Source organism: Plectropomus leopardus, chromosome 22 (genome assembly GCF_026936395.1).
Source record: "Plectropomus leopardus strain MGB_pleo_1.0 chromosome 22, ASM2693639v1, whole genome shotgun sequence".
In the NCBI taxonomy this organism is placed as follows: domain Eukaryota; kingdom Metazoa; phylum Chordata; class Actinopteri; order Perciformes; family Serranidae; genus Plectropomus; species Plectropomus leopardus.
Window position 1 is genome coordinate 24,772,961 of NC_142197.1, and position 26,884 is coordinate 24,799,844.

Genomic DNA, 26,884 nt, shown 5'->3' on the forward strand with positions numbered 1-26,884 from the left:
CCTCTTAACCCTTTGAAAACCAGGAGTGGCATCAATTTTCTTGTGCTGTTTCAGACGCCTCTCACAAGTATTCGTTGAGCAAGCTGGTCTGATCCCCCCCCCCAAAAAAAAAAAAAACATGGGAAAAAGCTAATAAGCAACCACAATAAGCAGATTTGGAAAATGATTTTTTTAAAAAGCTAGGGAAAATGTTGAGGGGAAAAAAAGTTAACCGCTAGGGAAAACAAGTATATAAATAATTAACATAATTCCATATTTAAAATTATGTTGCAGAATTCTTACAATTTTTTAAGCATTTTTCTCCAAGTCTTGTTTGCCTTGTTTGTTTTCTTGTACTTTTTATTAATTTCTTAATCATTTTTGGGGTCACTTTTCATGTGCTGCTTGAAGACACCTTTCAGTATTATTACTGAATATTGTTAAGTATTTAAACCTTTAAACTAAGAGCAAATTGGTGGATTTTTTAAAGGGGAAATAAGCAATTTTGTAAGAATATTCCACAAATTAAAGGATAATAGATTTTTGAAAATTACTTGTCAAAAAAAGGGAAAAATGTCTAGGGGAAAAAGAAAAAAGCTAGGGAAAACAATATTCATGGTGATCATATTTATATATTTACAGTTATGTTACATAATTATTACAATTTTTTGCATTATTTCTAGGTCTTTTTTGTTTGTTTTTTTTCAACTAATTTCAGGTAATTTTCTTGTACTTTTTACAAATTTCTTGCTAATTCTGAGACATTTCAATAATAATATTAAAAAAACAAATAAAACAAAAACAATTGCTAAAATAATATAGAAATATATTTCTGTAACATGTTTTAAAATATATGACTACAATAAATATTTTTGTAGTTCTCTTTACATTTTTCCTTTTTATTTTTATTCATTTATATTTAGAATATTCTAATTTCTTGCAATATGCGGAACATTTCTACCCAAGTTGCTCATTGCCTTTTTCCCATGTTTTCAAAAGACATCAAACCAATTTGCTCTAGTTTTAATGGTTTACATGCTTGTAAATGGTTTCTTAACGCTGCACAAGAAAATTTAGGTCGATCCAGGTTTCAAAGGGTTAAACTGCCACTGCTGCGCCTTTATAAACGAATGAAACCAACACGTGTTTGAACTTGAAGTTGGACTAAATTCTAATGGTGTTATTACACGAAATGTCATCTCTTAATGACTGACCCGGGAGATTACAAATCCACTTTTTCTTTCGCCATGAATTACAATAAATACATATTGTGCGCAGACACAACCTCGTCAAGATGTTTACCGATGTCACGTCCCTTCTTTCCTTGTGATCCTTCCGAAGGCCGCGGGCTTCATAGCTGAAACAACATTATCATAGTGACAGCGTGCCGCAATCCATTTACTAGAGGGGTCTCTGTAATAGCTCTCCAGGTATGTTTAGCTCATATTCACAACAACTGCTTCTCCTAACAGAAGGAGGAGATGAGCGCAGTAATCACTCTGTTTTCTCAGAGAAAATGCTGTTATTATTCAAACTTCACTGTGAATAATTGAGCTAGTGAATGTGCTGGGAAGGGCCCAGAAATGAGACAGTAAATGTGTGTGTGTGTGTGTGTGTGTGTGTGTGTGTGTGTGTGTGTGTGTGTGTGTGTGTGTGTGAGTGTGTGTGTGTGTGTGTATGTGTGTGCCTTCTTAGCATTCGCCTGCTGCCTTCTCTTTGAGGAGCAGCCATTACTAATCGCAAAGAAATTTCCTCCCTTTCCTACCTGCGGGCCTGTCAGGTCGTAAATGAAAAGGAATTAAGTAGAAATCCATACGTATCCAAGCCTCCTTCCATCCCCGCCCGCCTGCACCACAACGCCGTATATCATTAGAGGAGCAAATTAAACATTAGCGCTTCGGCTGCCGCTAGTTTGGGCTAATTGCTAATCAGCAGTAAAAGTTGCCTGGCACAGAATATTGCTTACCATAAGCTAAAGGTAATTTGCTTCTCAAGACGAGCTAGACCGGCTCGTCTGTTGTTGTCCAGAGTCCATGCCTAATTACTGCCGGAGGGTGATGACAGTCACTCAATGGAGATTAAGACCGAGGCGAAAAATGGAAATGTGCCATAATGCTGGAATGAGCTAGAAGTGCTTCTGTCTGCTTTTCTTTAATTCCCTCTCTTTCTCCCTGCATGGCTTGCTGCTGAAATAGATGGATTCTGGGAGAGGAAGTCAGAGATGGGCTGTTGCTCTCTGCAGTGTGGCACTGAACACAACAGTCATGTTTGTGCATTAAAACCATTTATTAATACATAATACAATCACACCTGCTGTATGGGAAACGAGAAATTTTGTCTCCACGATGAGTCAGTAGACCAACCAATGGGAACTAACAACCAATATGTTTCAAACTTACTGATGTCAACTGAATCTTAAGAGAAGATCTTGGACTGTGTAAAGATTACAGATACATTATGCAGAATAACGCCACATTTAGACAAGGACAGCCCTACTAAAAATGGAACAGTCTTTTCTTTGAGTTTTTAAAAAAACTGCAAAAACAACCAAAATTGCTGCAGTATGCATGCCAGGCCAGTAGTTGGTGGTGTAACTTTGTAATGACACACCATAGAAGACCACCACAAGCCTGCGCGCAGTGCAGCCATGAGGTTTCATGCAAGAACTGTTGGTGTGTAAACGGCCCCTCAGTTGATACTGTGTATACGTGTGAATTATTGTTATTTAATTTACTCTTTTTTATCAAACATGCTACAACGTATTTAGATTATTGTAACTTTTAAGTTACTACAACTAACACAGGCAGAACAAAGACATTCACCAACATTCAGAAAGGCCAACATGTTCTCATCCCAAAACATCTCAAATGCTGATTTGCCGACTTCCGTGTCTACATATTACAGTCTCTCTGCGTCTGCTGTTGACATTCTGGGACGCCGCTAACGAGATGTCAGCAAAAGCACATTGTGGGATTACGCTGAACATGCAGTGGCACAAGTTAGTAACGACGGGCCCCGGTGCAGGCTATGATGATGGCCGCTTGGACTCATTAGTTACGAAGCACATACATACACAGATAGACACATTTAGGTTATGCACACACAATCAGGCGTATATATACAGAACCAACCATGTGTTGGATTTTACAGTGGGAATGTGTTATTGTATTTGCAGAGTGCAGAGGTCAAATAGAAAGTGATGAGAAGCAGGGACAGTGCTATGACAGTCAATATTCACATGCGACAACAAGCAGTTGGGAGCAGAGCCGCTGAACATTTCACTGTCTGCTGACATGACCACAGACTTTTTCAGGCATTTTTAGAACAAAAATGCTCACCTCCACATACAGGCAAGAGATGATAGCAATTAAGAGAGAAGACAGAGGAAATACTTATCAACCCACAACACCATGTCCCAAAAACTGGCCAACTACAGCAGTACGCACACAATCTACCCACAAAAGTGCATGCACACTATGACACAGGTGCTTTGCGGTGACCAGACCCCAAAATAATAACAACCTTTGAAAGAGGGCACGGCGGCCCGACACATACCCCAAATCCCCTGTAATGTCAGGATCATTCACCTATTTGAATGATCCTGACTCTGTCTGGTTAGGCCTGCAACCAAAGATATGTCAACCTAACAGTTAGCTAATGCTAGGAACAGCTGGCATCCACTCGGCTATTAGTTAGCTTCCCATGATATTAATGGCTTGGCTATCAAACCGGTAGAGACATGAACTTATTAGCAGCCTACAACTACACCTGCATAATACATGTATGATTTGTCTTAAAATGTACATCTAACACAGCCAAACATTATGGTTATTTAGACAATTGTTAGCTAGCGTGCTTCTAATGTTAGCTTACCTGCTACATGTTTGTTGACACACTGAGGGCAGCAGAGAGGGGCTTGTCCGCGAGCTGGCGACTACTAAAAAAAAAAAAAATATATATATATATATATATATATATATATATATATATATATATAATAATATATAAAATAATAGTAATAATTATATATACACACACACACACACACACACACACATACATACATGTATGTATGTGTGTGTGTGTGTATGTATGTATATAATGTATTCAGTTTGCTTTTCAACATTCTCCTCCTGTTTTCTATCTTGCTTTTCTTTTGTATTTAAATGGCCTGACTGCTGGCTGGGTTTGCCTTTGTGTGATAATCTTGTCATTGTTGACAGATTTTGTGCAACAACATACATGCCTTACCCAATAATCATTACATCTGTATATGACATAAATATTTTTAAAAATCATTTGTTTTAATAGTTCTTAATAGTTTATTAATAGTTTTTATTGTATATGTAGAATAAGGCTATAATTTTGTTACAGTTTGGTTGATACTGACTTTTTTATTGCACCATGATAGAGACAGATTTACATGTTTGAGTGTATATTATATATACTATATATGGCTCATGCCATGGGGCCCTTCACACTACAGGCCCCAGTGCAATCACACTGTCTGTATTATTTATACTTATGGCCCTGTGCACGTGTTTATGTTTAGGCAACAGAGCACATGGAAACCAACACCAGGATGTCAACAAATGCACATGCTGGCATGGATGGTTAAGATAGGGCAACAGGGGCACGAATAGTTGGGTTCAGGCAAAAGAAAAAATATCGCATTCAGACGAGAAGCGAGCAGCTTCCACATGAAATTCTGGGGTTTACTGGATCACTTCAGGATTCTCACAGCTAAAACTGTTTCCAGGGGACTCTATGTTAGCAGCAAATCTGCAATATGCAATACTTTGTGAATCATGTAAACATGATATTGAAATTTTAAAAGAAACATTACATTCCAGGTCACTTTCCAACACCATTGATAAATAGCCCACTAATAGCTTAATAACCCAAAAACCATGCCAACCAACAAGTATGCATGCCCCCGGGAACGCTAAGCTAAAGTGCTTTGAAGCCAATTTGACTTAGTGCACTGTAAAAAATAAAGTATTTGTTCTAACTTAAAAGACTTCAAGACCAGGCTGCCTTTAAATTTTGAGTTGGCTGAATTTGAAAAGACAAGTTGTAAAATTACAACATTAACTTATCTAACTTTTTTTAAATTAAAACAAATTGTCTTGTTACAGCGTGGCCGAAAATGAAATTACAATTTTCAGGTCCATCATGGAGCCCAAAAAAGTTTTTGCTGTACACTTACATAATGAATGACATCCATAAATCAGTTGATACTTTTCTTTTTACATCACAACCCCTGCGAAATGACTGGTTTCACTATCGAGATTTGATGTATTTGGTTTGAAAACATTTCTAAAATCTAGAGAGCCATATACTGAAATTCTTTTTTATCCCCATTCAAGTTAGCAGAGTGCTAAACCAGAAATTAGCTGCTGGGCACAGCAAGTCTCCTGTGTGCTTTGCTCTATGGGCCCAATGATGTGGAAGATCTGGGCAATTACATATTTTGGAAATTGAGCTTTTTTGCCTTCATGTACCACTGACCAACCTCAAAGGAATAACCGGGGCTGCACCTCCAACGCTGTATCCAGGTTTCTTTATACGTCCATGCAAGCACGTCTCAGCCTTTTTAGTGTCCCCCTTGAAACAGTTTCCAGTATGCTGTGAGCCTCTAAAAGAACCTCTTTCTTTCTTTCACATGTGTCTTTAAATCTATGGTTTTTTTGTAGTGTGTTGTCAAGTTGGTGAATATTTTCCAAATGCTACACCTGGGTTGTCAAGTCAGTAAAGATGTTCATTTGCTTGTCTATTTGCTGTGTGTTGAGCTCTCAGGGCCACAGTAAAAAATTGCCTCACAGTCCCAAAGGACTCGGTGTGTAAGAAACCTTTGTGGCTTAAAAAGTGACAATGCTTTGGTTAGCAAGTGTTTCTTACCAATGTTGCATGTTTATGTCTATTTATTCTTTGCTTCTTTTGAGTATTGCATTTTTAATTCTCATTTTTAATCAGTGCACAGTGGTTTGTAATACTATGAGGCGTATTCTACAACATTGTATAGGACTGTACACTTGCAAGTATTTGACATTACAGTTTGAGAATGGCCTAAAAGTCAAAGAACAGTGCCAGTAGATGAGAAAAGATGGAATTTGAACAATACAGTCTAGTATGTCATCATCATGTGAGCACAATGTCATACATCTGACAGCGTCTCAGCAGGATATTGGTGTCTGCTACCAGCCATGCCTACAGTAGATGTCATACCTCAGATACGGTGGCCTTGGTGGATGACTGTGTTAGTGAGTGCCGTTTGGTCCAAGCTATGTGGTGGTGATCACATCCTCATGCTTCCTGTCTCTCTCCGTCTCAGCTGTCCTTCATGTTTCAGAGCCCAGAGCTGTAGTGCAGGTGATAGAGATCACAGAGCATGGTTATCACAGCCCAGTCCACACTTATCATAATTAACTATCTCTCATTGCTTCTCCACAGCTTCACAGGCCAACATTCAAACCTAAGACACCTCAGCGTTTCTGAAGTGGTAGGTTTCGACTCATATTGAAGCACCCTGCTGGTGTACTGTAAACACAAGTTGATGATAATATGGTAATAAGTGCCAATATTTAAGTGGTTGACTTAAATTTGACAACTTCAAAAAAATGTAAATCTATAGCATTGCATTTGTATTACAAATGCAATACTAGTTTTTTGTTAATGTTTTATTCTGTTTGAAATTTTAAATGCATCATTGTATATATATATATATATATATATATATATATATATATATATATATATATATATATATATGTATAATGAGGCAAAATAAAAAAACTTTTTATCCATATAATATTTCCCTTTCAGTTAGTGATACATGTTTCATTGGCCAAAAAAGGCAAGGCAAGTTAGGCAAGGCAAGTTTATTTGTATAGCACGTTTCAGCAACAAGGCAATTCAAGGTGCTTCACACAGAACATTGAAATACAACAACAGGGGGAAAGGAAACACATTTAAAACATTATAAAAGAAGCATGTAAAAGGTGATTTAAAAAAAAGCAAGTGGGAAAACAACAGATAAAACCCAAAAATATAAAAACACATATATTGAAATAAGAGTTGCAGTGCAGAGTTTCAAAGTAAAATATAAAATTTAAAAAGTAAAAAGCCTTTTAGTCAAAGCCAGCAGTGAACAGGTGAGTCTTTAACCTTGACTTAAAAGAACTCAGACTCTCAGCAGACCTGATATTTTCTGGTAGTTTGTTCCAGATATACGGAGCATAGAAACTGAATGCTGATTCTCCATGTTTAGTTCTGACTTTTGGAACACAGAGCAGACCTGCACCAGATGACCTGAGTGGTCTTGATGGTTCATACTGGACTAGAAGGTCTTTGATGTATTTTGGGCCTAAACCATTCAGCGCTTTATATGCTAGCAAGAGAATTTTAAAGTCTATTCTCTGAGAGACAGGGAGCCAGTGTAGAGACCTCAGAACTGGAGTGATGAGGTCCGCTCTCTTGGTCTTAGTAAGGACTCGAGCAGCAGCGTTCTGGATCAGCTGCAATTGTCTGATTGACTTTTTAGGCAGACCAGAGAAGATACTGTTACAGTAGTCAACTCGACTAAAGATAAATGCATGGACAAGTTTTTCAAGGTCCTGCTGCGACATCAGACCTTTAATCCTAGAAATATTCTTGAGGTGATAGTAAGCTGGCTTTGTAATTGTTTGTATGTGTTTTTTAAAATTCAGGTCTGAATCCATGACAACACCCAGATTCCTGGCCTGGTCTGAGGTTTTTAACTGAAGTGACTGGAGCTGCATGCTGATTTTAAGACGTTCCTCCTTGGGTCCAAAAACAACTACCTCAGTTTTTCCTCTGTTTAACTGAAGAAAATTATGGCACATCCATTCAGATATTTGCTCCATGCATTTACCCAGTGCTTGTATGGGGCTATGGTCACCTGGGGACATTGAAATGTAGAGCTGGGTGTCATCAGCATAGTTATGGTAATCTATTTTGTTTTTTTCTATGATCTGAGCAAGTGGAAGCATGTAGACGTTGAACAGAAGAGGCCCCAGGATGGAGCCTTGGGGGACTCCACATGTAATTTTGGTCCGCTCAGATCTAAAGGTACCTATTGACACAAAATAATCCCTGCCCTTTAAGTAGGATGCACACCAATCAAGAACTGTGCCAGACAGTCCCACCCAATTTTCTAGTCGATCAAGTAATATATCATGGTCGACTGTGTCGAATGCAGCACTGAGGTCCAATAACACTAAAACTGAAGATCTGCCATGATCTGTGTTTAAGCGAATGTCATTAAATACTTTGACCAGAGCTGTCTCAGTGCTGTGATGTGGTCTAAAACCTGACTGAAAGGTTTTAGACCACAAAAAAAGACATAAGTGAGTCCCAAATACAAACACACTCTTTCATTTTACCTTTAACAATATGTCCACCTCTCCAGCTCAAAACATGTCATCAACTACTTTTTCACTTTCCAAGTGATGGTGGTTCTATGTTTAACCTAATTAATAATTCATGTGTATTTAACCTGTTTGTTGATGTACAGCACAGATTCAAGAGTCTTTTTCCAGACTTTAAGGTCCAGCAGCACCTTCAGGCACCAATTCAGTAATAACATTTATGAAAGTTCACTCCTGACCTTGGAAATGGCAGCTGAACAAAACAGGACTATGCTTGATCACAACTAGTTCTCACCAGTTCTGCTACCAAACCCAACCTTTAATACCTGACCCGATGTCAGAAACCTGAGGACAGAGGAGGCTTCAAAGGCTATTTAACCATCTGACAAGCAGTTCTAACAGAGGATACTGGCTCTTTCAGTGTGGACGTACTCTTAATAGCTCCATCATCCACTGATCCACTAAGTACTTTGAACCATGTGATATGGTTGAAAGCTCTGGAACAAGTTAGTGGATGCTGATTTGACACTTATTATCAGAAACAAGTCTATTTTTAAGATTCAAAAGAGAAGGTTTTTATACATCAAAGGAATAAGTTTAATGAAAAACCTGCAGAAATTTAAGGTATTGACAAAGAAATTGAAATCAGTAATGTGAGTACAATACTGTGAGTGGTTACAAAGCCCTCTTACACAATCTACAGGAGTGTCTCCTAAATTAGCGCCCCACCAGTTTGGTTAGGTTTATGAAAAAGCAATCATGGTAAGGTGTCGTCACATGACATACTTAACGTAGTGTTACATATTTTAATATATTTTTTAAAATTATGACTAGAATTTTCCTTTGTTTACTTTCAGTGATAATCTCAGACTTAGTCTCTTACAACGTGGCTCTTATATGTATAATTTTGTCGATTATTTTTTAAATAATAATAATGTGCTCATTAAGTTCATAGCTAAGTTATGTGAACACAGTGATTTCACCCAACAATTGACGGTAACTTGGACTTCGGGACTTCTAGTGTCCATGTTTGTTGCTATTTTTTCACCAGAGCACTTGAATGTATGTAATTTGTAATTACCACTGCACAACTGGTGCAATATTTTCGAGGAGCACGTGAAGACCTCACCTATGACGGAGGCATTTATACTGTTAAATTTCAAATAAAGACTTGTCATGTCTGGTCTAAACCCAAACGTCTTCTCACTTACAAATCAGCACAACTGTGCTCACTGGGAAATGTCACATCTGCTTTTCCAGACTGTGTCAGGAAGAAACCTCCATGATTATCAGAGCTGCAAGATACTGACCCACCCAAAATACCACGGAGAATAAAAGGCCAACATCAGCTTCACACAATGTTCTAACCTCGTTCAAGAAAATAACTTCATGTGAGTGCGCGAGCATTGATGTGTGTATTATATTTCACACACACTATCAGTGCCTGTCTTCCTCATGTCAAAGTCCAAAATAGCTCCAAACCAAAATGTACAGCAGCCAGATCCTGGACGATGGAGAGGAGGTGTAGGTGTCTCTAGCGTGAAAAGCAGCCTGGTTGGATCCCGGTACAGTCCAATCAATACATCGTTATAGATCGTAATCACGTGAAGCGTATAATCGCCTAAAACCTATCAATTATAAAGAGAGAGATAGCTTGGGCCTCCAAATCCTGGCCTGCAGCCCTCTTCCTCCTTGGATTAGGATCTGAGATTGGGTCAGGATCATAGGGGCTGCGCCCAGGCCGGCCAGATATCAGATTAATGACCACTCCAGGGGCACACATCTCAGCCAGCAGTTAGAGGGAGAGGAATCAGCGAGTTACTGCAAAATAAATAATACATCATTTGGTCTGGGAGCTGACATAATTATCACCTAAGACACAGGCTCTCTGGCCAGTGCATGAAATATCTCATAGACAAGGAGTAATATCAGTCTGCTGGAAAGCACAGCTCAGATACATGTGACGTGGAGAAAGAGAGACTTGCAAGTGGTATTTAGTTGTATTTTACATTAACTTGATTTTGGCAGTTTCTCACATTCTAAAAGCTATATACGGCAAACAAAATAAAATAACATTCCAGTAATTATCCCCAATACAAAATATTTACGACTCTCCGACATGAGTATAACTGGGAATTGAAGCCTCACCGTACATATCAATTTTTAAAAATGAACATTGAATGATAGAGTATGCAGGGGTGTAAGGGTCCTTTGATTTGCATCGATATATATCGATTAGATGAGCAAAAATCCTGTATCATTGATGCAAAATGTAATCATCGATCCATATCATGCTCTTTCTGATGCACCTTTATTTTGAAATTCTGTGTCACTGCATCAGGCAGATGACAGGGAGCAGTCAAGAGAAAGATGATAAGGATAATGTTATTTACTCAGGAATAAATCATCAGTTGTTGAGTTTTTGGAGAAACTAGAAGTCAAGAGACAGAGCATATGTAAACAAAAGCTGTACTCAGGAAAAATTACGTACATACTGGGCATCTCACTCTGCTAACTTTTTGAAACATCAACATTAGCTGCTCTGTTTCAACGATGTTTGACCGAAAAAAAACAGCATGCAGGCTGAAACTCATCCGATCTGTTCTGTCAGGAGATGCAGGGACTTAAGCCAACGGTGAGATAAGAGAAAGCATAAATATTATATGTAAACTGCTTAAGTTATGAGTAAAGGAAGAGTTCTCCAGCTGCTAAGCTAATTTATGCAATGTAAAATGCCAAAGGCTTATACTAATAATGTTAGCACGATGTATATGTGGGGAAAACATGACTTACAAAAAAAAGTTGTTTTGTCTATGATACTTGACAATTAATACTGATCTTGTTATTAATCCACATTTTGATGTTGAGAGAAGTTTGTTTTAGTCAGATAGCCCTGAAGTTTTAAGAAAAAGATCATGGTTTCAGTTAAATTAAAACATTTTTCCAGAAAACATTTTCAAGGAAATGAAATAGTTTCAGTTAATTACAATTATGTATATGTTGTTTGTATCATCTTCCAAAGTATTGATATAATATCGTATAGTGATGAAACCAGTGATTTACACCCCAAAAGCACTGTCATAACGACAGTAGTTTATGAGTTTGGAATGAGAACGGGCTGGTTACTAACTTCTTTCAGCTGTCATTGTTGAGTCCCGCCTCTGAGGCAGATAGCCAATCATAGTTTGAGATAATAGGGTGCCACATGCCCACAGTGACCCAGGCCATTCCTCGGACACACCCCTGCTGACCCTCTCTCTGTGGCAAAGCTGGGTAGCAATTGGCATTCCCTGCTGAAACACCTTGTTGCCAACAGCGAGGCAATTAAAGTCACAGGAAGTAATTTCACATGTGTGTCTGTGCATCAGAAATCTCCAATCAGGAGACTGCCTGTGAGGTGAGGCTCTCTCATTTCCAACTCCTGCTCCGTATGGATGGGGAGGCCTCCTGCTTCCAGCCCCCCCCCCTCCTCCACCCTCTGCTTTCACTAAAAAATGAAAAACAGTCTGATGGTTATGGGAAATCCAACTACAAAAACAAATATGTATATTTTCAATTTATCTCACCTCCCATACCTGTCTGTGCTCCCCACAAGCCTTGGCATCTCTCCTAGCTGCCCCTCCAACTCACTATTTAAATTCAGAATTCCTAAGCGGATTTTCTCAATTTAGCCATACTTTTAATCTTTGGCGAAATGAGTGATGACTTCTTTCAATAAAAAAAAAAAAAAAAACCTGACAGGCTTACAGCGCACACCGGCGGATTAGTTTCCCGTGGAGATGAGGTTTTCCTTTGTGCCACCGTGTGTCTGTTTGATGGGGTTTAACAGGAAGCGTTGGTGCTGAAATTGGATGCAGCAGGGATCGTGGGTAGATGGCCCAGGTTCGATACAGACCCCCACGCTGCAACTTTGCCCTGTGCCTTTTCCTTCATTTTTCTTTCCCTCGGGTCCAATGACTGAGCCTTTAAACGCTCATGGACAGACTGACACACAGATACACACACACCTCCACACACAAATACAAACACAAATACTGCCTCTAAACACACAAACCAAAAAAAAAAAAAAATCAGCACACACACACCAGCACATATGCTGTTAGAATATGCACACCCCTCCAAAGCATCTGCTTTGAACAGTCCAGTCGAGTATTAAATCCCACCTGCTCCATAATCTATCGGAGAGTCCACACTTTGTTGTGCTGGATGCTCACAACCTTTCATTACACAACAGTGCAGCGCCAGTCTGCTCATCCTGTTGAAACAATATATATATATATATATATATATATATATATATATATATATATATACACACACACACACACATATACACAATGATCGCCAATAAAATCAATTAATGAAAAAGTGTGTGTATTACACTAAACCAACATCAGGGGAGGGCAGTGGGCAATACGTGCAAAGAAAGTGTCAGCATGGGAAGAACTTTGACTTTGTAAAACCTCAGGGAGCTACATTCATTAGTTTATTTTTTTATTTAAATTTTCACTGAACTTTGTAAAAAAAAAAAAAAACATTGCTGGAAACTTGCTATATATGATGTTGAAAGTTTAAGTTTGATTTTACATTTGCTAAAGGCATTTAAACAAAGTTTTGCATTGGTTGGTTGGTTTGTTATATTCTAAATGTTAAATATTGACAGAAAGATTTTTATTTTTCTTGTAAATGCATATCGGTTCCAAATATCAGTTATTGGTCTAATAAACTATACATAATCAGTATCTGCCCTGAAAAACCAATATCGGGCGACCCCTAATATTAACATCAAATCCTGTCATTAATTTATCGTTCCACCTAGCTGCCCAGAGACTATGGGCGGAAAAAACCTGGAACAATGCAGCTCTCGTTTTATAGAAGGTTAATGCTTTATTATGCACCAACTCTGTCTAAATAAAATCACATTACATGACATTACAAATGAAAGAAGGAAGGCTGGTGTCACAATTTGATTGGATCTATAAGTGATAAGATGAGTTGGGTAATCAGGTCTGATTTGCCAGTCTGGAAAACATCTTCTGACAGCTGACTGTGGCCAGCGGCTCCTGGTTCCCAAGGTGTTTTTCACCACTGTAAATTTCCATTTGAATCTTCTCTTAGTAAGAAATCGGTCAACATTTTGGGAAATACTAACTTTGGTCTCAGTAACTATCAGATGAATTGCCATGAAATCTGGCACTGACATCTGCAGTGGCTAAAAGATGAATTCCTCTGACTTATCCCCTTATTTATCACCATCATGTCAAAATATGAATTTGTCCAATACCTGCAAAACTAATGACATTCCTGTCAGCCTCAGCTAGACTTTGTTTAGAGCTGCTCAGCACGTTAGCATGCTACTATGCTTAATCAAGATGGTGACTATATAACGTACTCCAGGGATGACGTTTTCCTGTAGGCCAACGCGAAAGTCAGAATCGCCCTGGATCCGTTGTCAAAAAACCTATGGGATTTTTCCATTGGATTTTTAATCATTGCAGAAAATGTGGCAAATACATGTTTGACACTTAAAATTTTTGTTCAGCAGGATAATTTTCACAAATGGACACTACTTTCAGGATTTTGCAGCCTAAATGCAGTCACCAGGAGCAAACAGTGCTTTTAAAAAATGTGGTGCTAAAGGCACCATGGGTCCCACTTTAATTTATTTAATCATAACAATATTTTTAAATAAATCATTAGAAAAGTACTTTATTTAACTTCATTGTAATTGTATTTTATTGAATGTCATTATAACAGTAGTGTATTCAACTTTATTATATGCCAGTAGCTACTTTACTTAACTTTATTGTACTGCAGTTCATTCAATAAGTATAATAAGTTAGTATTTTAGGAGCTAATATTTGTTTAAAGGGAATTCAAAGATATCAAGATATATATTGTGTATCGTGATATCGCCTTGAAATATCACAGTATTTTTGAAGCCTTATCACTCAGCTCATATGCATACTGGTTTAACTATACAATTTATTAAGATTTACAATGTTCCATATAGACACCTGTCCCAAATAGAGGCCAGTCGAATACAGTGGCTGAAGCAAACACAAGCCCGGGCTATGAAGTTCTACAGTATGTCTTAAGTGCAAAACAAAAAAAGAAAAAGACTAAAGTGGAGTCCCGAATTGAAGTCAGGACGTGCTTAGCTTAGCATAAAGAGTAGAAGCAGTGGTAAACAGCTGGCCTCGCTCTGTCCAAAGTTCAAAAGTCCACCTATCAAGCTCATTAATAAACATGTTGTACTTGTAAGTACATAATTTGGCAATTTTCCCACAAAAAGGCTTATATGTGGGTTTGCAATGTTTGTCCAGGAACAGAGATGACAACCCAGTGAGTGCTGAGTTCATCCAGTCAGGTGTGAGAAGAGTTCTCGTTGGCGTCTATCAGCAGGTCTATCAGTCATCTGCTGTTGTTGAAATGATGTGTGTCTCCAGTTGATACTTATCGACAAGACTGATGATGATCGAAGCGACCGCTGCGTGTTGCCAAAGGTCCAGGACCGGGGTCATGACAGATGGCCTCAGCTAGGCCAGGCTCAGACAGTCTGAGACACTTGGCTCGGTGTGACTGGGTGCCTGGGGTTAGCCGACAACAGCCGCGCTCGCCGAGTATCTATGGCCCACCATTATTCCTATACCTCCTTAATCCAGTATAGAGGACTTAAGCTTCTTTGTTTGCTCATTTGACTGTGTGGGTGCCATATCCCAAAGCTGGGCGTAGGATTAGTCAGGCATTGTGTCAGTAGCTTGTGATGATGCCGGGGAGGGGGATGGGCCCGCTTGATTAAACAGAGGCAGCAGAAACAACAACATGAGCTTTCATTTGATGAGGGACGGCGCTAAGGTAGGAGGGATCCCACAAGGACACTGAGGCTGATTCTATAAAATCCATGAGATACTTTGGCGCTTCTATAAGATCTGTTGACTCATTTTCGCTTTGACGCAGCCTCGCTCGCCAGCAGGAGAGGCATTTAAGTAATCTAACAATGCAGCGAGTGCTTTTGAAATAGCCATTCTCATCATTTCCTTTGATGTGTACATACATTTAACGTGAGCCAGAGCTGGCTGAGAAGCATGACAAATCGCTGGAGAGAGTTTCTTCTCTGCACGTTTTTCCACGGGGTCGGGCTGGCGGCAGGGGTAGAGCAGGGGTGGGAGATTTTGGCATTCCTTTTGGAACTCTGCACTTGACCTACTTTTCATTAATGGGGATTCTGGGGGTGAATAAGAGAGCTGTTTAGCCCGTGATGAAAAGCATAATGACATTTGCTTAAAGGCAAGCGGACAGAGTGGATGCAGTCACATCCACTGACCCCCGCGGCTGTATGCCTATTGTGATCAGGGTGAGGCTGCTGGTCGGAAGAGGCCGGCTGAGTGGAGAGCTAGATGAGCTTGGTGACACAAACACCTTTTGAAAAATGTTTGGTGAAAGCACTGCTGGGAGGTTTTCAATGCCCTCGCTCATGAATCCAAAAAAGGCAATTTCCAAGACGCTTGGAACTTAAAGTCTAAAGGGGATATATTGTATGAAGAGCATTCACATCCATCATACTGAGTGGAGATGAGCTCGCCTTAGGTGAGGAAACCTCCAAAGTTTGGCTCAGGCGGAGTGCAGGGACAGCAGGTGAAAGAGAGACATGTGAACAGTGTCCAGAAAGAGCGCAGAGAGGAGGGAAACGCTACTGAGCCGTGGCAATTAGAGAGTCTCACTTCCGAGGTCCAGCTGACATCAAAGAGAATAATTCAGGTCCCACCCTTATTCCTTTATTTCATTACGGCCATTCGGACCTCTCATTGCTGCAGCTACTATGTGTTCCCCCAATTAGCCTTGCTATGTGGATGCAGCTGTTACATTGTCAGAGCATGAAGGATGCCACCCCATACCGAATGTCATGTCTCAATCTGAAAATGATTCACTCCGGCACATAAATATATGATGACTGCACTTCACAGCGACGTATTACATTTCTCTTACACCAACACTCGCTCACAACTTCATCTTCCTTTTTTAAATCTAGAAAACAGAATGCCTGGATTTGGTAAGTAAATACAATATATCAGTTTTAATTCATGTATACTTCAAATCTAATTGTTAAAGGACCTATTTTTAATTACCAGCCACCCAGTTCAACCAAATGGGGGGCAGTATTTCACCCTTTAACTGACCTATTTATAATTACCAGCAATCCAGTCCAAGCCTCATCTTATAACAGTAATACCGAGTGGTTACAATAAGTTGTTACAATAACTAGTTACATTGTTTCAGTCAATCTACTCCTGAGTTCATATAACTACAATTTACAGTCATCAGTTATAAATAAAGGCAACTCACAACTGACAGCAGAGCAAGAATACAGCCAGCAAAAATAAAGCTGCTATCTTATGATCTTCAGTAGTGCTGTGCAATATGACAAAATAAAACATCTGAGGACTGAAAACGTCAATCATTTCATATTATGCTATATCGTTTATTTCGTTTATGTCACCTGATAACGATTTGCATTCACCCGTGTAGCCGAGGTGGCGTTAATACAGTGCAGGGCACCAAAACAAACATCATGGAGGAGCTGGAAAGCGGTACTGAACGTGGGGATTCATACACCAACATTGTCGTTTTTTTCTTCTTCTCTCGCTTTCCTACGCCTGTCTGCCTTCCGCAGACACACACACAAAAAGCAGGGCTTTTGCAGAGCTCCAGACTGAAACCTTACATCAAATGGAAAGACTTAGTCTTATATCTATTTTTAAACACATTTTAAAGGGCTTTTAAGTAGGGCTATCAAATATTATGTTTCTTTAAACTGTGAAAAATAACAGAATTTCAACATATAATTACAATTAGTCACTTTTTTATTCAAATGTTTTTAGTTTTGCATTAAAACGGTTATAAAATTCTTATTCACAAGGCAGAGCAATTCTTACCAGATTGTTTTGATCAGGAATCAAATGACAGCAAAAAACTGCATGGGACGAGCATAAGGTGGGCTTGTCTGTAAAGGAGAGATTCATGGGTATCCAATAACCCATTTTTAATAAGATATCTTGAGTTCAGAGGTCAAGGGACTAATATGAAATGGTCATGCCTTTTTTTCCATTGCCAAAGTTTACCCTAACTTTGGAGCTGTATTTATTACCCTTTAAGAACAGCTAGCATTACGTGATTGGTACCTGTCATGATCAACTGCTGTGCAGCCCCCCTCCCCTTCCTCCTTTGTGTATTTCTCCCTGTCTGCATACCCCTCTGTGCCTTAACCTGTGTGTGTGTGTGTGTGTGTGTGTGTGGCCGTGGTTTGTTCTCCCATAGGCTGGGCCAGGTACAGGCAATCTCCTGATGAGCTGGTGGTGTACTTAAGCTGTGGCTTCAGACCTACTCGTTGCCAGAGTATTACTCCTGCCAAGTGGTAGATGTTCCTCAAGGCCTCTCAGTATTTTGTTGTCTCCAAGTGTTTTTTGCCTGTTGTCCCTTGTGTTTTCCCCTCTTGTCTCAGATTCGCCGCAGCTTCCTGCTCTAGCCGTCGTCGTGTTCACTCATCTGTGTGCCTGCCTGCCCGCTTGCCCGCCTGCCTGCCTGCTCGCTTCCCACACTCATCCGAGCACTCAAGTTCTCACGGAAGGGATCCTCACCTTGGTTGAACTGGTTCGTTTGTTTCACGTGGAGATCGCACGGAGCATTCCCCCCTCACGTTACCATCGAAGGACGGTCCGACTTCACTCACCTCCCCCCACCCTGCTCTAACATCACTGTAAATAAATTGCACTATTGATTCACCGTAATTCTTGTCTGTGTCTTGTGTCAGCGCTTGGGTCCCAACATGTCCAACCAATCACAGTACCACTGAATGACTCAGGTCTTCCAATTTCATATAATACCAGTTTGTTGGCTGGCGATTAACGCAATTAAAAATAAATATGTACAGACTTTAACTGCATTGCCATTAACCTTTTTAATACTGACAACCTTACTTTAAAGTGGATTTGTTTTGATTGTATGGTTTGTTTGTTTAGTAGAAACACTAGCCTTGTCTTAGGGTGCACAGAATTGCATTTTGTTAAAATGAAAATAATCCTGCCAAATAATCATTCTTCGGTGTATTTAGTGTATTTGGTGTATTGGTGTACTTTATTTATCAAATGCAACCAGTTTCCTAAACACTACAGAGTAAACACAATTACTAAGCTACGTCAGACTAATGCGGTTTGAGTAAGTTGCTGTCACTTAAATGGACTGCACTTGAATAGCGCTTTTCTAATCTTTTGACCACTCAAAGCGCTTTAACACTACATGTCACCTTCACACACACATTCACACACTGGTGGCCGAGGCTACTGTACAAGGTGCCACCTGCTACTCAGTAAGCATTCACACACACTCAAACTCCGGTGGCACAGCATCGGAGCAATTTGGGGTATCTTGCCCAAAGATACTTAAACATGTTGCCTGGAGAAGCCGGGGAACAAACCGCTGATCTTCCAATGAGAGAGCGACCCACTCTACCCCTGAGCCACAGCCGCTATTCTTAAAACAAGCTGATTTTTAGGTTGATCTTACAAAATAAACTAAATAAAATTTTGAGTAAACCTAACAAATTGATATAAACATAATACTAGTTATTTTTTCACAGTGTTTTCTAGGCAGTGGGTTACCTTGATTTTCTTAAGATCAACCTGTGAGATTTTACAGTGCAAGGTCACATATATAAAATCCCCAAATTGAAAAAAAATATAGACGTTTCGCAACATTTTTCGACCATCTTAACCGTCTTCTCTTTCTCGTTTTCGTCTCCATCTCTCTCGTGCTCCCTCGCTCTCATTTGCTATTTGAAGCAACTATTAGTGTTTTAACACCACAGGAAAGCGGCTTCATTGAAATGCAATGAAAACTGCACAGAGAAGGCAAAGTTAACTAATGGGCTCAAATTTTCAAACGAATGCAAGATTAAAGTCAATTGAATCTCCCATTGGGTTTTGACTGAAACCCTTTGAAAAGGAGCCCCACAGTGGGTTTCAGAAATGAAAAATAGGGCTTGTTCTAAAATATTAATAACATTTTATACCCTCATTACAGCAAGCAATAACATTTGTTCAGAAACTTACTTCTTTCTTTACCTTGAGGTGCTTCGTGTGTTACGGATAGGGCGTGGAAGGTAAGGTCGCTTCACCTCCTCACTGACATATCATATCACTGGAAACATACTATATTCATATTTGATCTGCAGCTGCCCTTTCTGATGCTTTTTCATTGTGAACAATTTTTGAGCCATGATCCAGTTAAAATGAATGAGAGGGGAGATGTTCCCTGACAATATGATGGTGTGTTGGCTTCCAAAAAAAAAGAAAAGCCGAGGAGCGGAACTACAGAATAACCAAACAGAAGAAAGAGAGCTGAAGCAAAGGGGGGAGGGAAGAATGGGGGAAAAGAAGGTGTTGTCTGACTCAAAACCTTAGAGAGAGAACTACACAGATTCCTTGGAGGCTGTTTTTTTTTTTTCCCTTCCTTTGCACTATTATTTAAGGCGCACACACAGCAGATCCTGCATCAACTACGATGGCCTAGTTTTTCAACTTTATATACCATGAATTAAATATATTTTACAATACGTGCCCACATTTCTCATAAATGAAGCGCGCGTGATAAACGAACAACACAGAGCACATTAGGGGCAAGTTGCTCTCATTCTTCGACAACAGATTCGACAACTCTTTGTCTGCCGCTCTCATTTGTGCGTGCCTGCACACACACACACAAAAGTGCACGTTCTCTCTCCCCCGACCGTCTTTGGAGGATTCAAATGTGTCAAAACTCACATTCGAGCCTGAGACAAAGAGCAGCAGGCCCACAGGAGTGACAGGAGGAAGATCTGAAAACTCTTCCGTCGCCTGTAATGGGCTAGAAGTCATTAAAAACATCACTGCCGGCCTAATTAAGACGGGACATCTGGTCTTTCCTCACAGAATGGATCGCAGCAGAGTACAAATAACTCCTCTATGACAAGTTGAGAGGTGTCATACATCTCAGTGATCGTCAGTCAACATGGGAGTTATGGAGCTCTTTCATCATTAACGAGCAAATGCTTTGTTTTTGCCGTATGAAAGAAAACAGATAAATTTCAAAAAAAAAAAAAAAGGAGAGAAGATTTGGAGGTTTTTCTGTGTCTTTCAATGCTGCTCAATCTCCCTTTTATGTTGCTGCCAATTAGTTGGAATAAACTTTACACTATCTTTGATGATAGCAGTCTTTGCGTGGAGCAAAAGTTGGCTCAAGTCTGCTGCTCTGCGTTCGGTCATTTTCCATTAAATGGGTCGATCACCAATTTCGCTGCTGCAGCATAAATATGACCTGATATGTGCAGTAATTACAGGGACAAAAAAAAAAAAACATAACCTGCAGTATTACATTAAATTAGCTAACTGGATGAATAGTAGATATACACAAGTACACTGCAAAAACTGAAAGTGGCAGAAATAAATTGTTAGGCCTCAGAAACCTCAGTGGTCTTCATTTTAAAAACTTGAAGTTTTGGTGAACTGGTGATTTAGGCATTTGGCCCCTGTGGTTCAGTGTTGCAATTTGAAAACAGACAAATAAGCCGTCCAGTAAAGTGTAATTGTGTATTAATGTAATATATTTTAAATATATTTTATTTATTTCCACACTCGCTGTATTGTGGGACTGGTTGCATCACATGCAGACGGGAGAAGCCGGTGTTTTGGAGAGGCACGGAGGGGGCAGAGAGGACGTTTCGTAGGAAAACTTCAAAGTTTGGGAGCACTTCACGTTATGCAAAACGAGGATGTGTGTTGGCTGCAATATATGCAAAAGTGACATCCAACGGTGATGCAGCATCTAAATCGAAAGCAAAGGTGAGGAGGAGGAGAGCTCATGGCCAGCAGATATTAGTACTGTATTTCCACATTTATAAGCAAAAATTCCACTCATTTATGAAGTCATGCAAGCTCCTGTACAGTCGACAACATATTCCTGTAAATGTTTCAAAATAAAATGCCTTGTATAGGCAACTGCTTTCCTTTTGTTTTGAAAGGGATGTGGGGAAGTTGGAGTAAAACAGCCATCTTTGTATTTCCTTATCTCTGTGACAGAGAGACTTTTAAACTGCAGTAAAAAGTGGTATAGAGCCAATATAACAATCAAAACACAATCTTCACTGTCTATTTCTGCTGACAAACACAAGCGTCACGGGTAAAAATATCGGCAAGCCACCGTTTCTCTGAATGTGCTGCAACTGGCACGCAGCGGAGATGCTCCTGACAAGCGCTGCTCAGGGGGGCAGTGAGCACGCTCTCACTTGATAACATGGCCGCCAAAATAAAAAACAATATGCTCGGCACTGCTCACGCGCTCCTTGCGCGCGCTGTGTGATACAGGCCAATCTCGACCAAAACCAACTTATATTTAGTTTTAAAGTAGGGAAATGCATGTTGTGAAAGCTGTATTATAATGTATGCTGCATGCTGCTGTATATTATTTTGACAGCTCAGGGATGTTAAAGCGAAGGCCTGTTAATGCACTGCACTTATGCACTGTTATCAATGATAATCTGTTTTTGAGCAAAGTGATGGGAGACAAAAATGCCACACCAGCCATCATTATTTCTAATCCAAGGCCACATGTGCATGTTATGGAGCCATAATTGAAAGATGAGGGAGGTGATAGTCCATAATTTCACAGAGGAATTGTGAATTCAAATCTTCTTGATGATCTGCTAAACTATTGAAGAGTTATGTGATGCAATAACAGCTCTTGTAGCTCCTGCTGCATCATGAGGGAGCCAGTTCCTACTGACAAGCACATAGCCATAGCATCATGTGACCTAGAAACGCCAAAAAGTGTTTCAATTGCAATTTCGAATCACCTAAAATACCACCTCATGCGAACATAAAAAGTTTTTTGCAATCAATGGGTTTCCTTTTTTTTGTTTAATTGACGTGTTTCGATTTTTTGTATGCAATATTTGCAACTTTAATTTGCGCAATTTGAGGGTTAACGGAAACCCGCTTTGTGTCACATTAGAAACATTGAATAAAACTTGAAAATGCTATTTATTCTGACTTGCAGTCAATGCCAACATTTTCTTCTTGCAACTGGGCTACATTGTGATACAGAGATGCAAAAAACATATCACATCAGATAGCTGTAATGTATTTCATCAGGAGGCAGACTATCACACCTCGGTTTTGAACTGGCTTGGCACCTGCAGTATAATTCCACACCAGTCAGACTCAGTGACTTCACCCCTGGTCTTGCTTCATGTCTTGTACTTGTGTAGAAATCAGATCCAGTGTCCGTATCTCCGTGACCTCGCCTCATTATGCATCACGTAGCAGCTCGATTGTTACACACAGGGTGGAAGCACAACACTTTTTTTCTTTTCTTTTTTTTAACCATTAAAAAAGATTCCAGTCAGACACTGAAGGAGCAAATGCATGAAAAAAATTGGAGCCCAAGGGGTAATATTTGTTCTCCTGAAATGATAATTATTCTTATGGTCTTTGTGTGCTAACGCTGAGCCTCAGAGGGAGAGCACAATCCACCATCATATTTTCATCAATAACCGTTTGTGGGCGTCTGTGGAGGCAGTTGTATTTCATGCATGTCGCCGGACTCGCTGTTTACACGGATAACATAACTCCTGCCACAGGGTGCTCCATTCATTTACCTTATGGACTCATGATGGGGCTTTTTTTTTTTTTTTTACATTTTGAGCAGGCAAAAATAGCTTCTAACTATATTTCCTAAATGACACCAGAGACAAAGTGAGGAATGGATGTTGGTGAACGAATGAACCTCTGCTTGTTGTTGTTATCGATTGAGGAAACATCCAAACCATGCATCTTTTTTTTGGCCAGTTTAAACCAAATCAATGGCCGTCGCACTTTGAAAGTATGTGTGCATGAAAACTCCAAAAGTCTCTACAACAGCTCTGTCCAAGACCAGATTTCAGAATCCGTCTGTGGGAAATTACACACTGCAGGCCTTCTTTCACGATAGAAAGAGAGGCTAGATTTAAAGGGACAGGTCACCTCAAAACCAAAATATGTATACCGTAAAACTTCAAATAAAAGCCTAATCCCAAATAGACACCCAGTCCCTTTTACTGGCTGGGTGTGGCTAAACATTTTGACAAATAAAGACCAGTCCCAATTAGAGGCTCAGTCTGGTTGCCATGCAGTTCTTTAGATATATAAAACCGGGTTGTTGGCTACCTGCTGGAGTTAACGTTAGTTAGCTGCTTAGATCACGCATATAATTTGCATATAAATTTACACTTTTGTCAACAAAGACATTGCTACACACTACAGAAATGTTAATCCCATATGTGCCAGCTCGCTAAGGCTGGCAGAATCAGTGAACTCTTTTAAATCACTTCTTAACACCCATTTTTGTAGAACTGCCTTTAGGTGATGTCATCTTTTAATCTGTCTTTTTGTTTTGTTTTTTTGTTGTTGTTTTTTTTATTTTTTTTGTCTTTTCATTTTAACTTTTATCTTTTTACTTATCTTTTATTTTGCCCTCATCTTGCTAATTATTATTCTAAGTCTACGCCTTTATTTCGTTACTGTATTTTTCTAAGTTTCTGGCTTGAAAGTTTTTTTCAGGGCCAAAACTGATACCATTTATTAGTACTTAATGAGACTGATAACCAATATTTGGAATATTTATTACTTTAAATACAGAATTTTGGATTTGTAATATAACAAACTCCTACACAAAACTTTGTTGAAATGCTTTTAGCAAATGTTTAATCAAAAGTGAAACTTTCAACATCATGTACACCAAGTTTCCTTGGTGTACATGATGTTGATGACTTTTTTAAAAATCAAATTCAGTGAAAATTTACTAAACAATGAATGAGTAAAAATAGCTTCCTGAGGTTTTACAAAGTGAAAGTTCCTCTAATGCTGATACTTTCTTTGCACATTTTCATTAACTAACTATCAGCATTCATTAAAATAAAATGCTGATACAGATATTTGGCAAAATGGCCAATATTGGCCCCAATAATCTGCCAGGCCAATAATCTGTAAATGCCTAGTTTTTGTGCCTAAAACTAAGCACATATTCACCAATGTTGTTGACTAATGACACATATCCTTGGTTTAAAGAAACATACAATGCTAACATTTTTATGGAGCCATCAGGATGATCAGCAGTCCCCCTTACATTTCGGACTCAGCCAAAGACCAATCAAACCAACCAAAGAAAGCACCACAAATTTAGTACAAGTGAAAATGAGTATGTTGGAAAAGATTTGCCATCACTGAGTAAATACCCACTCCTTTGGCGGACACTTCTGTCCAAACACATTTTTCCTCACACCCACTGTGACCAGTTTTGGGGTTCAATGTCTTGGTCAAGGACATGTGGCAACATGTGGACAGTAACAGCTGGGGATTGAACCAGCAATGATTTTGGATAACCTGTGCTACTACCAGAGTTACAGCTGCATTAATGTCAACACACAATGAGTTTAAACTCTAATGGTGTTTGTATATAGAAACTGCAGATAGATATCTATAGGAAAAGGTAGTCTCATAAACTGTACTGCACTGTACTTAAGTCTAGTACTTGAGTACTGATGTTTCTTACCCCGTCTGATAAGCAACAATAGAATGGGAAGACCATTATTAAGTGTTGAAAATTGCTCCATTCGTGCAGTGCACTAGCACAGGAACACTCTCAATCAATACCATATCCTATCCCAGACCTCGGATAAAGAGCTATAATAAGAGAATGAAAGAAGTCCTTATTTAGTCTAAAATAAGGCAATTTCTATGTAAATCGGCAATAAAGCAGAACTTTTACAAATGCATAAGCTTTCCTATTATTGACATGTGGTAGTCGAAAATCGTTTAGCTGCTTGATAGCAGTCATCTTATCTCCGCAAGTATTTGCTTATCCTCCTCTTATATTAATGTTTCCTGCGATATTAAGCCGTCCTCCCAGGAGATAAATATCTGCTGTGTAGCAGCCACTCACACTCTAGCCTTTGATTATTTAGCCAGGTAATTCCTTCATAGACACAGAGCTGTAGCTGAGCAGCCACATGATATTAACTGCAAGCAGAATATCAATTTCAAATTGAACCTTGGATGCATTATTGATTGACCGCTGATATTGTTCTCTGAAAATAAGTGCCATTGGGTTATTGTTTAATATGAATGATAATGCCAAGCCTCTATCTGGAAATAAGGTCCCGGTGTCCTACCCCAGCCTTTGGAATAAGCTCTGATTGACTCAATTGATACTGTGGGAATGTGAGTGAGCCAATACTGGTGCAGGCTAAGGTTCCTTCATTATTACATCCACATAGACTGAGCAGAGGCACATATATGTTTGGAAATGTTTACTTTGCTCTCTCTTTTATATGACTTTGATTGCATTTTGTTGTTTGTGAGCAACTTTTTTGCTTGTCTAGCTGTGGCCCTCTCAGCAGAATCGGGATTAAAGATATTATACATGACAGTTTTAAATTTAATAATTTGATACTATGCTTTTTTAAGACAATTACATAATTAACAGTAACAAACAAGGTGTCACTGAGGCCGTAATCATGCATTTTACATTATATACCACTGGTTGTTTGTCTTGGTTCTGGATTGGATCCAATTTATGGGTGAAGTCCAGTTCATGTATGGTTGTCCCCAATAGAACCCAAAACCCTAACTGCTATCACCAGAAGTAAAAAGCTCACATTAGGCTATAAACAAACTACACTACGGTCACCACCACATTGAGACTATACAACCATGTTTGGCACGGTTCGGCTTGATGATGTTCTGTAGTCTCATCTAGCGACTTGTTAGCAAAGGTCTTTTTTAAGACACATAAAAGCTTCAAAATTCATAAGTGGGGTATTTACGGACATATTTTTTTGTCGAAGAGCAAAATGTGAAAATCTCTTAGGCGGAGCCTGAGCTCTTGTGCTGTTTCACTGTAAAAATCTTACACCCAGGCAGCTACTGTGGCATATTTGTGATGTTTTCATCATTAAAACGACTGTGCTCAGCATACAGTGAAAGTATAACAGTCATGATAGAAAGCTACTGAAACAGCTTATAAAAAGTAGAAATTAAAATCGCTGTTTCAACGACCATATAAGGTCAGGGTTTCTGCAGAACATACAGGATTTGAATCCCAGTCAAGTGTGATGCATCTGAACCGGAGGCTGTTTGGGTTTGATCCAGTTGTCTGTCACAGGCTCTGGCTGCTGATAAGTACATCCAGTTGTAGGGCATTGATTTATTCATGCTGTTTCTTTTAAATATTCACATTGTGGCAATCTATGGAGACATGCGTTCTGTCTCCAGAGCAATAGACGAGGTGACGCAACAGCCAAACAAAAAGGACGAAGTGCAGTTAATTATTGAGTATGTCAAAAAATAACCAGCGATACTGTAAGTCTCCTGTGAGGAACACGAGCATCAGTTCCTTCTACCAGGTCACTGATATCATGTGTGCAGAACAATAAAAACAGAGCTGTT

At 39.3% G+C, this 26,884-nt stretch overlaps 1 long non-coding RNA gene across 1 annotated transcript in view; it reads right to left on the reverse strand.

The window, feature by feature from the left end:
* Nucleotides 1-26,884, reverse strand: part of LOC148185930 (uncharacterized) — a 66,131-nt gene that overhangs the window by 12,578 nt on the left and 26,669 nt on the right. The window contains exons 2-3 of the long non-coding RNA XR_015775547.1: nt 6,208-6,340; nt 3,853-3,916 (exon numbers count right to left, since the gene is read on the reverse strand). This is a non-coding gene — a long non-coding RNA (uncharacterized LOC148185930). The remainder of the gene's footprint in view (nt 1-3,852; nt 3,917-6,207; nt 6,341-26,884) is intronic.